Genomic DNA, 14,089 nt, shown 5'->3' on the forward strand with positions numbered 1-14,089 from the left:
ACGACTTACTGGCGTAAAACACAGTTCGAAAGAGGTTATGGTAGCACACAGACCGTACAGACCGCCATCTGTTGCTACGACGTTCAAGTTATACCGTACAAGTTCTCAAGTTCAGATTGAAGAACGCCTTAAATAATAGGCAACTTCTCTAACATATAAGCTGAAACTCGCTTCAAATCTGTGACCCAACAACAGTGACGTCATGACACACTTTGAAATGAACACCCAGTACTGTAAAGTCTAAATTTATAGTCACAGTCTAGTTGAATATATACAGAAGAGATTTACAATATAGTCTACTAGTACAATACAAAGTTTTAGTATCAATTTCATGAAGCGTTGTTGAATGTCATGAATTCACCTACAGAATAGAAGGCGTGAGAAATTAGGTATTTCTTTAATTTGGCCCTAAGTACAGTAATTTTATGTTTTGAGTTTCATTTTTTATATTGATCGAGAGGCTATTAAAAAATTTTACTGCCATATAACGCACTCCTTTTCGATAGCACGATAGACTTGCTGATAGAATATGAAAGTCATTTTTTGACGCGTATTTATGCTATGAACTGTTGAATTAGTTGAATTAGTTACAAAGTTTTCATGATTACATACGAGGAAGATTATTAATGAGAAAATACACCGACAAGCCATGGGCATTATTTGTAATCTTTTAAAAATAGTTCTAGTCCTACACGATTCCCTATATTTGGCTCCTACTATTATTCTAATGACTTTTTTTTTGTAGTAGGAATATACTGTTACCTTCTGTGGAATTTCCCCAGAATATTATTCCAAAACTCATTACCTAGTGGGAGTATACAAAAATATTGATATTTGCTATCTTTTGCATATATCTAATACCAAAACATGCTGAATTTAGTTGGGGGTATTTTCATTAATATGGTATTTCCAATTTAACATATTATCGATTTAAGCCAGGAAATTTGGTTGTTGTTTCTAATAGGGACATATTGATAATTATTGCGCTTGAAATTTGCGAGGTTGAATTTGGACAGGATTTAAATTGAATTATTCTAGTTTTGTTAGAATTTAATAATAATTTACTGAGAACCAGTCACATAATTTGAGAAGAATTTCCTCTGTTGAAGATTGGAATGTGTTGGAGTTATTGGCTGTAATTACTATACTTATGTCATCTGCTAATAATATTAATTTGTTAATTATTTCTAATTTCATGATCATGTATATTGGCCACTAATGAGTAACTGTCGATTTTTTGTCGAGTATAAAGTATTGGGTAGTATATATTAGTACATTATGCAACGAGCCTATAATGAAGGTAATTAAGAAGTGAGTATGGATATTTATGAAACGAGCGCAAGCGAGTTTCATAATTTTCATACGAGCTTCTTAATTACCATTATAGGCGAGTTTCATACGACTTTTTATTCTCGACCATGTTTCTAACTTGATATTATTAATTTTCTTTGTATCTGACCTTGACCAATGTCCCGTATGTTGTGAGATGTGCGCAGACGCGAAAGTATTGATTGTTTCCGAGGAACAGATGTCCACAGTGACCTTGCTAGGCCATAAGAACCTACAGAGATAACATTGAAATAAAATTAGACATTGAAAAACGAGATGACAAATTGAATTTATTTGAATATTATTTACAATTAACGCTAATTATTATAGTAACAGAACATAATCTTCTGCGACAGTATTGGATTTCCAGCCTCCGTGACTTTTCGCTAATTCTCTTTCGATTGCATATCCGAGAATAATCGATACTTGCGGTTTTATAACGGTAGAAAGCTGACCTGTCATTGGCTGAACAGTTGTAACCTGAGTCGTCATTGGCTGAAAGACCTGACCTTTAATGAGTAGGTATACTTTAATGACATGCATTAAAGGTCTGCTACCAGGTGTATAATTACTGCATTTCGGCATGGTCGAGCATAAACAAATTTATGATTGTTAAAATCTGTGATTATCTCAAAAGTGGCCAACAGTGTTCCAGATAGTTTGATTTACGTACAATTGTAATGGCTTTCTTTTGCAAAATCAAGACACTTCCAGTTTTGGTTACATTTCCGCAGAAAATTGGGGCATATCGGATTATCGACTGAAAGAGAGAAAACTAGATATATCTTAAATAATTTTGAGAAATGCAAGTAGTTAATTTCTTAAACAAGTATAAAACTCTTGATAGCTTTGTGGTTATGTATTCGATATGGTTATCCCATATTAAAGTGGAGTCTATGAAAAGTCATAGAAATTTTGTATAGTTGAAACTGTTGTCCTTAGCCTATTTGTTAGATAATTTAGTCTAAAAGTTATGTCGATGGCTGATTTACGAAACCAGATTCGCTACCATTTGTACTTTCCTAAATTCATCACTATGCTGGGTGGACATCTATCCCATAGAGTGGCGAAAATTCATTAAGAGAAATTTTTCCCCATGAGGAATCGAACTAGCGCTCATTCCGAATACGAGTCCAAGCACGTTACCTCAGAAAGTGTTAGGCCACGAATCTACGGCGTGGGAGAATTCTTAAAAAATAGGTTTGAAAATACACTTAGATTATATTTTAAGAGATTGAATTTGTTGTCGTTTATTATAAAATTAACAGAGGTGGTATACATATAGTACTTCAACAAATTCTATTAAGTACCAGTATTCCAAGACATAATTAATTTCTTTCAGCTGAATTCAATTTTAATCTTCTTTTGTTTCTCATAATGTAGTACAATGTAATATGGTAAAGGATGTATAACTGATTCCGTTTCACCGAAGTGGGTTTAGTATTGCGGTTAGTTTTGTTCAACCAGGCAGTCATGCCAGCATGATCACAGACCCTCGTCTCTTAATGGAGTATTCCTGAGAACTCAACAACCACAGTCGCACCCTCTGCTCCACCCAGAAGATGTGCTTCACTGTAAATGTTTCCTGTGCTGTTAAGTGAGGCTTTAGTAACGACAGGATTCTCTCGTGTGATATAATGGCGAATCAATATGGAATTCAGTACTTACATCCGAATAACTGCACATCGAACACTAGAAGTTCAGATATTAATAGCGTAATGTTCAATAAATACACTCAGACTGAAGGTCTACCCATGTGATCACCCATTTCCAGCATCCTAGCCGAAATTTTCATACACAACACAGAACAGATACACATTCTAAACAAGGATAACAGCAAACACGTGACATCATTATTTACTGGCACAGATAGGTAAAGTTTGGTAATATTGTGATACCAATAATATAATGATAGTTCTCATTATTTATTCGAGAAAAATTCGTTCCGGCACCGGGAATCGAACCCGGGACCTCTCAGCTCTGCACGCTGAGTGCTCTTTCCAACTGAGCTATGCCGGGACACGATCCACGGTGCCGATCGAACTCCTCTCGTTGTAATGTTGTAGTTCTTTTTGAGAATTGTTTACAATTTTACTGAGCGAGAGGAAGATCGGTTTTTTGCGTCAAAGTATTAAGGGAATGTTCATGGACAAGTTTCTGTACAAAACCTGTCTTTCTCTCACTCAGTAAAATTGTAAAAAATTCTCGAAAAGTACTATCATAACATTATTAATATCACAATATTGCCAACCTTTACCCTACGTAAACAACATACTAATTTTCTTCCCATTTCTCTGACGCAGTAGTTCCCAAATTTTTGAAGGCGCAATCCACTTTTGGACGAGACTTATGTGAACTCCACTACCGAACTGGTAGGGGACGTTTTAACCCCATTCAAAAAATAAAAATTCCTGTAAAATTGAAAACAAAAATAATTTTATACAAGATTAGTGAATACCACACGAAGAACTGCCAAAATAGAAGAATATATTTTCATTCACTCATAATGTTTTGACCAAGGGCAGGTCTTTCACTGCAAACCCAGTCTTCTCTAGTCTTCCCTATTTTCTTCCTTTCTCTTTGTCTCTTCATATGACCCATATACCTTAATGTCGTCTATCATCTGATATATTTTTATGCCCCGAACTCTTCTTCCGTTCACCATTTCTTCCAGTGCATCAGAAAACAGTTTCTTTTCAACCAGTGACCCAGACAATTCTTTTCCTCTTTCTGATCAGTTTCAGCATCATTCTTTCTTCACCCACTCTTTCCAACACAGCTTCGTTTCTTACTCTGTCCATTTCACACTCTCCATCCTTCTCCATATCCACATTTCAAGTGCTTCTATTCACTTCTCTTCACTTCGTCGTAATGTATGTATTTATTTACACTGCAAGTGGGCAAGCACCCGGTGGCAGTGGTATATACAATATTAACAATACACAATAAAATGATAAGCAATACACAATAAAATCTACAATACACAATACAATTTACAACACATATACAATTTTATACACAATACAATAAGAATACACCATACAATTTAACACAATAATAATAAAACATAAAATAAAATACCTAATTTTACAACACAACCTACATAATTATGTATAGGTCCTACATAAGTTTTAATAGTCTTTCACTTTACTCTCATCTCATTCCCTGTAGTGGCACTATGACGTATTTCACTGACACTCTGTAACACATTTCACTGACACTATAGAACACATTTCATTGACGCTATAAATTATCACTGATCGGAACTGTTCACTGCACTGTAAAACCATAACTTCACTGACTCACCTCGCTTCACTGATACAACAGTTCAAATAAGTCAAATAATTACATCCTTATGCATACTTATAAACAGAACTACATTTAAACTAAACATTTCTAGTCTAAGGCCCTCTTACACGCTATTTTTAAATAATTTACAATTCAAACCAAGGAAGTAAACTCGTCAGGCTAGATAAATACATGTCACCTTAAAAAATTAAATGTTGAATGTCACCTTAATTTTAATTTTCACTTTATACACAACTTTTTAAATTATTCTTGAATCTCCTTAAGGAAGGAGAGCCCTCAAAGCCCGCTGCAGGTATGTCATTCCAATCATTTATAGTTCTATTTAAAAATGAGGATTTACCTACATCCGTTTTCTGTTTCCTACATTTGATTTTAAAATCATGATCGTTCCTACCATAAAAGCAAAATAAACATGTAATGTCCATGTTTCTGCCCCATACAATGCTACACTCCATACGTAGCACTTTACTAGTCAATTCCTTATTTCTTTCTCCAGAGGTCCGCAGAAGATGCTCCTTTTTCTATTACAAACTTCCATTGTCATTGCTATCTTCCTTTTGACTTCTTGGCAGCAGCTCATGTTACTCGTTATAGTACATCCCAAGTATTTGAAAATGTCCACTTGCTCTACTCACTCATTTAGAATTCACAAGTTTACCTTCTTTACTTTTCTTCGTATGACCACGGTCTTCGTCTTGTTGGCATTTTTCTTTATTCCATACTGCTCACAGCTGTCATTTAGCTCCAATAGCATATCCCTTAGTAACATTTCCTCTTCCGCTAACAACGCCATATCATCAGCAAATCTTACACACATTATTCTTCTTCCCATGTTCTGAAAACAATAATAGTAATATGCGTTACAAGAGCGGTATGTTGATGTTTTCATGTTCGAGGAAAAGATTGAAAACAAACATACCGCTCTTGTATCGTACATTATTTTGTACGAAGATCGTTTATTACATACCTGAAAGACGAATTTCTAATTAGTTGCAATGAAATCTCCATCTTGGTTTCTGTTCAATGACAGCAACTTTTAAAAACAAAAATATCTATCTTCAACATTGTTGCTATAAAATTGTTTCTGTGTTTACTATATTCCAGCAGGCCGTGATATACGTCTGTCTTTTTTTCCCCCCAGTCTATAAATGCGAACTTAAAACAAACGGTAAGGTTATGTAATGATTTATTTTTCATTTTAATATTTTAACAATATTATTTATATAACATACTGCAGCAATAACATCGGCATCTGGAATCTTATTGATTCTTTTCACGGCTTCCTTAATGTTACTTGCATCACGAATCCAGTAAGTTTAGTGGAGTTTACTTAATTTTTGCAAATATTTAAAAACAATAATTAACAGTGCAATTTAGGTGAAATTGCAGTGGTAAGTTTCCAATTTATAATTATTACTATGTTAAACGTCTCTAAAAATAATATGTTAAAAGCCTAAAGCAGTAAAATGAATTTGGCGCTTAAGCGGTAAGAAGAGGGAAATTGTTGTGTGTGTTACGTTGGGAATACTGAATGTGGTATTTCACACTTACCCCCTTTGATTTGATTACCTGGTTGGGTTTTTCCGAGGTTTCCCCCACCGAAAAGGCAAATGCCGGGTAATATTTTGGCGAATCCTCGGACCTCATCTCATCTCACTACATCTCGCCAAAATGTAAAAAAAAAATGTAAAAAAATTGTACAAAATTGTAAAAATTGTAGAAAATTACTAAATTGTAAAACTATAAAAATTTGTAAAAATTGTAATTGTAATATTGTAAAATGTTGACATGTTCCACATCTTAAAGCTTCATTGCTCATGTAAGATCTATGGAATAAAATGAATGAATGAATGAATGAATGAATGAATGAATGAATGAATGAATGAATGAATGAAGGAATGAATGAATGAAGGAATGAATGAATGAATGAATGAATGAATGAATGAATGAATGAATGAATGAATGAATGAATGAATGAATGAATGAATGAATGAATGAATTGGTTTTGTGCGGAAAGCAAGCAAATACGCACGATCTCGCACAAAATTATTTGCTGAATCCTCCAAGTAGATGTTGAACAGGGTAGGTGATAAAGGGCATCCTTGTCGTACTCCTCTCCCTATTTCACTTCTTTCTAACATTTCTTCTACTATCTTGACTTAGACTAGTTCCATATAAAGCAGGCGTGGTAAAATCGTATAGTAAACAGAGCAGTCGGTATATGATACCCTAGTGGACCAAGAATTTGGAGGAACACCGGTGTTCATAAGAAGACTATTCAACAAAGGCAGAGGAGATTAATGCACTGGGTCCAGCAGCAAGAGTAAATGAATACCCGTGCTACAGCAACTGTAGCGGGAAAACCTAAGCGCTCTGAGAGCGGACTTTTGCCAGGCCTGATATAAAGGTTACTGAACAGCCCCCTCTCTTTCCAATCCACGTAATGCAAAAATGCAACAAATATTTCATGAGAAACATTTCAAGTAGCCTACTTTGCTGACATTTTCGAACACATAAATATATTGAACAGTACGAGTTTACAAGGCGAAAATGTTAGTATAATAACAGCCAGGGATAAAATCAAAAGATGTATAAATAATCTTTATCCATGACCATAACGAAAAACATGTCTTTATTAAATACTTTTGCGTTTGTAAAGTAGGCTTTTATTCAACATTACTTTATTCCACTAGTGAGATAAAGACTTTACCTCACAGTTTGAACTTTATCTCACAGTTCATTAGTATTTTCCTAGTACCCGGGCAAGCACGTATACTTTTCCATTGAACTATTACTCAAGAAGTTAATATATTAGTTACTAGATGTCACTACCTGAACTTCTTTATCGCCATTTCTCAAATATTCACTCAATCTCCTTCTATTTTCTCTATCTACTATGTCGTAATTTGTGCAATGAATTCATATCTAATACATATTTTTTTTTTTAATTTGTAGTAATTTACCTTTTGGGAGGCGAGGAGACTTGAACCTACGAAGTTTCATTTATAGTTTATAAGATTTTATAACAACACGTTAACTGAGCTAAACAGACACGATGATTAATTACGTTTTAATATTCCTCTTAAGTTTACAGAAGTAAAACGTGAAATTATTTTAATCACATTAGTCCCGTGAACACTTCTAAATAATCCATGAATGTTGAAAAAGACGAAAATACACGTTTAAAATTGAAAAATATATATTAAAATTATATAATTAATTATAATTTGTTATTTATCCAACGCCTTAGGTACCATTCTTCACTAATCTTGGCCTCCTACATCGTAACCTATCTAATACACGTATCGACTCTAAAATCATTGCCATGATATTATGTGATTATATGAGGACATATTTTCAACATATTTTCTTTTATAAAACATAATTTTTCGTTATGGCCATGGATAAAATTACGTATGGTACTTGTGAGCGTGATCTTTATTGCGCTCGTGTAATTTAAGCACTCGGCTCACGCCTCGTGCTTAAATCTTTCCACTCGCGCAATAAAGATGCACTTACCTCACAAGTACCATAAATAATCTTGATTTCAGTTCATTACTTGACAAAAATGAACGTTATGCATCTGAGTGCATGAAATGACTCGTGAAAAGTTTAGTTACGTAAAGTGCAGAGTTCGCTTTTGCGAACATGCAATTAAGTTTGCACAATTTTAAACAACAGCTTTTTCAGTATTTTCCGGAAGATTTAAAAAACCAAAGCAATTAAATTTGCACAATTTTAAACAATAGGTTTATTCAGTATTTTCCGGAAGTAATAAAAAACAATGATAGTCACAGATGGATACTCAATCCACTTTTAGACAGTTGCGTTCAATTTGCAATGATTTCGGTACACGTTGTGCTAGTCATCAATGAATAACTTATCAATAATAGAACAGAATGGAAACATTTTCTTACAACATACTAGCTGAAAGTACCCGGCGTTGCCCGGGTTTTCCTCTCTGCTTCTGTTTTCAAATGAACTGGTTGATAAATTTTCGGAAATCTCGGAAACTCAACTATAGACAACCAAAACGAATTGTCTTTACTAAGCTTTCCTCGCACATAAAGATGTATCTTTACTTAACTTTACTTACATGAATTAATACTCCTTAGCCAAATGCCTGCCAGGTTTAACTAAATTTAAAACAATTATAGATCAGGCACCGAAAAGAAAACATTTCATCGTGTGCCAGACGTTCAACTTTGTTTTAAATGTATATATATATTTTTCTTTATTTAATTTTATTCTGGTGTAGTTAAGGCCATTAGGCCTTCTCTTCCACACCGCCAGAAATACAAATAAAATAATAGAAATATCAAACTATAGACAAAGTACAACTCAACGAAAATATATACAGGCTACAGTCACACAACCTTTAAATAAGTTAGCATTGTCTTGAAGTTCAGCAGCACAAAAACACACCCTTCGATCTCTATACGCCCACTTAGTGTTGACTCAATGTTCTACAGATCTTACATTTTATCTCTACCAGTCGGTTACCACTAAATTTCAAGTGCTTTTTCATAGTCGTGGCTGTCAGCTTATTAAATAACATTAATTTTTCTGCCGTCTCCTTTCCTCCCCACCACAAATGTGACGTTGTACAGAGGCAGAGAAAAAATAATTATAAGATCTGTACATTTAACTGAAGCTGTGCTGACATACATTTCACGTAATTTCATGTCTATGTGTATTTTCACTTGAATTTCAGAGAGAACTGATGGTAATTAGAGAATTCCCTTGTTCCCAGTCTGAATTGTTGGGTTGCCATCGTGAGCCGAAATTTATCTATCGGTCGTATCAAAAAATCAATATATACGTATGTAATTCAATTTATATTGGATTATTTTTTACCCCTTGACAGCTGTACGCCCGCTTATATCATACCCGGGCTTTTTTAAATATGACTTGAAATATTATATCTAACAAATTCAGAACATATTAAATATATTACTTTTTATTTTATATACAGAATGCAGATAGAGTATAATTTTGCAAGAAGTCATTGTTCAGCATAAATAATAATATTCTGAAAGACAGTATGTTATAGAAAATGAAGCGACCGTTCTTTCCACAACGCTTAACATACTACACTGGCAACATGATTACACAGGTAAAATTTCGAATAACACATTATTGAACATGGGCAATAATATTTTGAAAGATATATATTTTATAATTAAGTAGTATATCGAAATTATAGCCGTCCAAATCTTGGATTTAAAATATCGGCATCCTAATCAATTCAAATGAACAAAAATAAAGAAAATGTAAATTAATGTCTTATTTTCATTGGACTTACGTATATTCACATACTACATTAGGAACATGACAAAAGTATCATTGATGAGATTACAATTCGTTTTCCCCTCTTTTGTATAAATGTGTATATATGTTTAGGTGTGCTCACTCGAAAGCAAGTTACGCAATTATTGACAATGTGAAAAACACGAAGTTTTTAAGTGAATGTCTGCAACTTCGAGCGACTATCCTGGAGCTTTATTGTACTATGGTCATTACGAATGCTAGTTGCACTGAAATGTCAGTTGCTTAAAATCGAATGGCATGTTACTGGCTATCATAGAAATATGTGGGATAAAAACATCTTTTCCTTTTGTTGCCAGTTAATACTGTCACTTCTATTACGTTAGGCATGAGTTTTTTTAAACCAATTCCTGTTCCACTGCATAATTCTTGTGGGTCAGTATTTCGCAATAGTACTATTGGTGATTCAATATTAAGTATTAAATTATGTGTTGCCAATCCTTGTGATTTCAAAGAATTTAAGAATTCAATTTGATATAACAAATTCTGCTCACTATCTACAACTGTCTCGAGAAACACATAATACTGTTCTGGATTGCATAAGGATACTTATTCCATGAATTGTCTAGATTTTGGCCTTTATGATGTATCAACAATGTTATTTTATATCGTTTTGCTTTTTCCATGGCCTCATGAAAGTCGATGTTGAATACAACAGACAATAATAAAAAACAATTGACAGTAGAAGATTGCATTTAATGTTATCTATACTAATAATAAATCTGTAGCCGAAATTTTTCTGGTAATTTTCAATTTTCCAAAAATAATTGGTCCTAACATAACCGAAAATCGCTTTTTTGAAATTTTTATTTGTATGTCTATCTGTCTATCTGTCTGTATGTTTGTTACCTTTTCACGCGATAATGGCTGAACGGATTTCGATGAAAATCGGAATATAAATTAAGTTCGTTGTAACTTAGATTTTAGGCTATATGGCATTCAAAATACATTATTTATAAGGGGGGTTATAAAGGGGCCTGAATTAAATAAATCGAAATTTCTCGCTTATTATTGTTTTTTGTGAAAAATGTTACATTACAAACGTTTCTTCAAACATGATTTGCGATAAATTTTATTCCTTGAAAAATTTTGATAGGACTGATATTTAATGAGATAAATGAGTTTTAAAATTAAAATAACTGTCATCTAAGGCCGTGTAATGAATTAAAAATACACAAATGACTTCGTCTATAAGGGGCCTGGGACAGCAACAATCGAAATCTATGAAAGATAGCCTACAGAGAATGTTTCTGTGTTTGTATGAAGTAATATTGGAAGCTAAATTAACCGATTTGTATAATTAATTATTATTTCACCATTGGAAAGTGTAGTTTCTCTAGATGGACATAATGCTATAATGTTATTACAGTAACTTCTTATATATAATATAATATATAACATAATATAATATAATATAATATAATATATAATTTAATTTAATTTAAGTAATTTGAAGGGTTCAGAACCATAGTGGGCCAAGCTCCATTTACAGAATACGTAGAAAACAATGGTTAAAATTAAGTTATTACCATAATTCAATGGAAACCTATAACAAGTAAAATAAAATATACACATTAAATCTAAATGATGTCAATCTTCATTAAACTATGGTTGCATGTAATAAAAATATTAAGAAACATGTTAAAGGAATTGTCTTTGCACCAAATGAGTGTCTCTGGACCAAAATGATCGCATTTTAATTATTTAGATGCAATTTAAATTAAGTAACATATTAAACGATTTATCCTTCTATCAAACACGAATGTTCCCTGGATCAAATGTCCTATTTTAATTATGTAATTACTTTATATTTATTTCTAACGGGTGCAGCGGAGCGCACGGGTACGGCTAGTACATTAATATTTGATCGTATATATTTTTGTTTCTTTATCTTTTTAATAAATTTAACTTCCATTTGTCCGATTTTAATGTAGCCTATGTTCTTCTCCTGGTTATGAAGGTGAGACGGTTCCTCGTATAGGATGAGGAGATTTTCATTAGATTAGTATTTCGTGTTAATATTCTTATATGGATAGGATGCGCGGACATGTAAGTTAGTTTCAAAATCTGAGACGGAAGTAACAGGTGGACAGGAAGACCGAACCCAAGCTAGGGGGACAGGAAACATGTGTCCAGGCGTGGAGTTGACTGATGAGGGAATGTATGGACTTTGCCTGCGGGTGGTCAGTAAGATGACGCCAAGCCAGGTTTCAAAAAGAGATGATCTGGTATATGTCAGAGGATTGTCAGGACGCCGGAAGTAGGAGATGTTCTAGTTAACGAACAATTTTTGAAGAACGCGTCTTAAGTGACGTAAGTGTAATCATGGCCAATCAGGATTCTTAATAGAGACACGTGATATATAGATAGGAGGGCGAAAGTTTATGTTTGGTGGTTGAAAGTAGAGGATAGATTTGGCAGATGGACAGAAGGCAGAGAGAAGGCAGACAGAAGGCAGATAGACAGTGTTCGGAGAGGTCGAACTCCACATATTCTCGGCAAACCTAACTCGGAAGTATAACAATTTACGGACTTAGAATTTTTTTTAGTGGGTGTAGTAAGAAGTCGTGTGTTGCATTATTATTATAAGTCTGAATTCTTTCCTCTCATCACGTTATCAACTGTCCGTTATATTACTGGTGTTTTATAGTACAAAAGATATAATTACGTGAACTCAGAAATTAGTATACCAACTTGCGGGAAATGAGAGCGAGATATTATACACTTGGACGCGCATTTCTGCTAATCTGAAACGAACACTTAATAATAAGAATAAACGTTTTCATAGTTCTTACCAACAACTTCTGGTGTGCGCCCACATCATTTCAACCTACGAGCACGTCTCCCAAACCCCATGTCCCGACCGTTTTGCAGCTGACCTGGGAACCTCATCCTCTACCGGAGTAATCTCGAGGAGGCTGGCGCCCAAATTAATCAGTGTATATAATTAATTATTGACATCGACGTGTCATCCTCGAGATACTTTCCATATACGACTGAGCTGGCAGCCGAGGGCAAGGAAAGGCGTCGTGGGCAACGACGACGACTCCAGACGACCGTCGCAGACATGGCGACCCCGACGACGAAGGCCGGCCGCTTCATATTTTGGCGTCCCAACGTCGGGCACGAGATGGCAACAATGACCACGGCGGGGATCGACGCGAGAGCCGACAGCCGACGCAGGGTTAATGCGCCTGATGGCAACAATGACCACGGCGGGGATCGACGCGAGAGCCGACAGCCGACGCAGGGTTAATGCGGCTGATGGCAACAATGATCGCAGCGGGGATCGACGCGAGAGCCGACAGCCGAAGCAGTGTTAGTAGAGCAGCTTGCAGTATCATGCAGTGTCAACGACCGACAGCCACAACACCATGCAGACCCCAAACAGCTGAGAACAATGATGGACGGTGGGGGAGACGATCAACCAGGCGTAACCTAGAAGACGGCGATACGTAAGCATAAAGGGTTTCATTTCAATTGTTGTGTCCATATATATGTACATGTGTGTAATTCATTTTGGTAGGGTTTATTTTGTTTTTTGTGTTTAAGGGGAATTGTTGAGGATATATTATATATTACATGTTGCTAAGGAGCCAGACTAGAAGTAAAAAAAAAAATGGAGACTACAGCAGGGACGAGTACTAGCCAAGATAAAGAAAGTTCGCGAGGTTCGGACAATGCCATGTCGAATAATGTGTTAGAGCGGATATTGGAGCAGATGAATCAGATGAGGAACGAAATGAGAGAAACTAGTAATAATTTGAAGAGTGAGATGGCTGAGTATAGTAGCAGGCTAGAGAGCCATAGTAGCAGGCTAGAGAGCCAGTTCGGTAATTTGAAGAGTGAGATGGGTAATTTGAAGAGTGAGATGGCTGAGTATAGTAGCAGGCTAGAGAGCCATAGTAGCAGGCTAGAGAGCCATAGTAGCAGGCTAGAGAGCCAGTTCGGTAATTTGAAGAGTGAGATGGCTGAGAATAGTAGCAGGCAGTTCGGTAATTTGAAGAGTGAGATGGCTGAGAATAGTAGTAGGCTAGAGAGCCAGTTAATGGAAAGTTCTGACGTATATCAAGAGCAAATTGGTCAATTAAGAAATATAATGAACGAGAGATCTAATAGATTG

The 14,089-nt window shown here is 35.0% G+C and overlaps 1 non-coding gene across 1 annotated transcript; it reads right to left on the minus strand.

The window, feature by feature from the left end:
• Window positions 1-3,272: 3,272 nt before the first annotated feature.
• On the minus strand, window positions 3,273-3,349 carry TRNAC-GCA (transfer RNA cysteine (anticodon GCA)). The gene has a single exon. It is a non-coding gene; the product is annotated as a tRNA-Cys (tRNA).
• Between the last annotated feature and the right edge of the window lie 10,740 nt (window positions 3,350-14,089).

The sequence above is a fragment of the Periplaneta americana genome, chromosome 14, assembly GCF_040183065.1.
Source record: "Periplaneta americana isolate PAMFEO1 chromosome 14, P.americana_PAMFEO1_priV1, whole genome shotgun sequence".
NCBI classification, from domain to species: Eukaryota; Metazoa; Arthropoda; class Insecta; order Blattodea; family Blattidae; genus Periplaneta; species Periplaneta americana.